This window comes from Penaeus monodon, chromosome 15, assembly GCF_015228065.2.
Source record: "Penaeus monodon isolate SGIC_2016 chromosome 15, NSTDA_Pmon_1, whole genome shotgun sequence".
In the NCBI taxonomy this organism is placed as follows: Eukaryota; Metazoa; Arthropoda; class Malacostraca; order Decapoda; family Penaeidae; genus Penaeus; species Penaeus monodon.
In genome coordinates this window covers 50,094,392-50,096,928 of record NC_051400.1, presented here as the reverse complement: position 1 = coordinate 50,096,928, position 2,537 = coordinate 50,094,392, and positions in this window count along the sequence as shown.

The following is a 2,537-nucleotide window of genomic DNA, read 5'->3' as shown; positions in this document are numbered from 1 at the left end:
GGAACCAAACCCAACGGAAAACCCCAAACTATCACAGCATCTGGAATATGATTTGCTTGCTTTACTATTTTTTTGAATTTCAGTATTTTTAAATGATGTACAAAATAAAGTTTTCCCCCTATTTTGTCGTCCAACTCTCATCGACCCTACTTTCGCTCCTATGTCTGAGGAAAATACTTTTTAAATGATTCCGTCATTGTCACCCAGTCTGTTGGGAAAGGGGAAGCTATTTTTATGAGGAATTTTGTTTTTTATATTTTATAAACCCGGGAAAATTAAGTAGGGGTAATTTTTACGTTGAAACCTATTAATGCAAAGGGGGCAAGTCGGGGGATAGCAAAACAAGGACAAAGCACCGCAAGCAGCGTATATCAAAAAACAACACAATTCCCCTAAGGCATGACAGTAATATATCCTTGCCGATTCCGGTAGTAAGTGGTTAGTATCCCCGCCTTTCCCCGGGGGAACGGGGTTCGATTTCCCCCCCGGGGAGGCTTTTGGCTTCCTTCGCTCAGGTGTTCTTCAAAATAAACACCCTGACGTCCCGGGAATTTACTGAAAAAGTACAACTTTTAATGAGCTTTCCCAGGGAAAGTTTATGAGCATTCAATTCAAAAAATTCTTAGACACAAGAGTATCTGGCAGAAATTTTTTTTTGAAAAATTTAAAAAAGATTTGGCTCTTAAAAAATCACTCTAGAAGTTTGTGGGGCGGTCCCTCACACTTTTTTTTTATTCACGGACTGGCGGCTTATTTCCACCAGCTAAGAGTCCATTATAGCGAGACATAAATGTTTTTTTTTCTTGAAAAGATGGTTGTGAACATTTGCCCTTGTCCCATTTCTACATCTTACCTCAATGAAATTCTCTAAAATTAACGGTAAGTACATGTACTTGCACTTTGTTAAAATTTTATATGATTGATTTGGGATTCAGATTATATTCGTGTATAGGATGAAAATATTTAAATTTTATTTTTTTTTTCTTCTCTTTCCTAATGACCAAGAAAATGAAAACCGTATATACTGATTTTATTTTAACCGCTTTCATTATACACTTCGATATGCTTCAGCAACGTTTCACATATATTTGAAGTTTGGCTATTTCTGTATCATGTTTACTTTTCACGCAGGCATTAAAGGCTATCACATTACACGTCAAATTTTGGCACTCAGTTTTTTTTTTTGCATGGTGCGGGAGGTGAAAGTTTGATGTCGGTTTTGATAATTTGTGATAAAGTTTATGGAATAGTATAACATCACCAAAAATATATTGGGGACCCCCCTTAAATAATCAAAAATAGTAGTAGACATGGACTTTTTAAGGGGATAAGTGTTCATTACGGGGCGATCAGGCGATCCCAGGCGCGATCTTCATTTTCAAGCGCCATGTAAATTCCTGACGGCTTGGGGGGGGAAAAGCAGGAGCCAGGGGCAGCAAGGGGGGTTTGGGCTGAGCGAAGATTTTCGTCGAAAAGGTAAGAAAAAAAGAAGAATAAATCCGCCCTTAGATAGACTCTGTAGATTTAATATAAAACCCGGTGTAGACCTTGAATATCAACAAAAAAATCCATTGTCTGGGGTGAAGTGATTAAAAGAAAATGATCCGATTCAAAAAAGTAAAGTCTAGAAAAAAGAAAAAAATATTCGGTAACAAAAACTTACAGAAGGGGGTGATAAGGTATATGCCGTGTATACCCAAGGGGAAACGATGGGCATTAGCGGCCAAAGGTTGAGGGACTAAAAACTAAAATTGTGATAGGTGAATTCAGGCAACTCGGGACAGCAAGCAGCTGCATCCTTTCCACAGCCTGGCACTCTTTTTCTAGGGGTATGAAGCCCAATTACTTTGGGTAGCGGCCATAATTGGTTTTTGTGGTAATAAAGAAAGGGGCTGTGACAGCATGAGGCACAGACTCGCAAAAAAGGGCCTATGCAAACCCCTTGGAGGGCAAAGAAACAGGTGTATGGGAAGAGTGGTACCCCGTCACCGTGGTGACAAACGGCCGGAAGGGTTGATGTGGTCATTTATAACAGTGGTTATTTGAAGCAGCGGTCTGAAAATTTGGGCACAAGACAGATAAAAATATTCCCTTTTTGGCATAAATTTAGTAATAAACGGTAACATAATAATCCCCAAATAATCCCCTTCACTAATCATGATTTTATTCTAAGTTTATATCAAAAAAGTTCGATCTATTTTTTTGCTATAGAAAATTTAAACTTTGCTCAAAAAAATAAGAAAAAAACATTTGTATTAAACTATAAACAAATTTAAAAAAACACTTTGACTGAGAAGAAACATGTAAAAGAAGATTGTAAGGACAAAAATTTTTCGCAAAAAAATAAGACAAAACCCAAAAAATAACAAACACTCATCTTATAATGTAAACACAAGATATCACAACAAGGAATACAAAAAAAATCAATAAAAAACGCTCAAAAACTTGAGGGCGGCCCTAAGTTGTAGGGGGCGGTGGGCGACCCGATGTTTTCCCCGGGTGCGATCTTTATGCTCAAACGAAATCCCGTCGCTCAA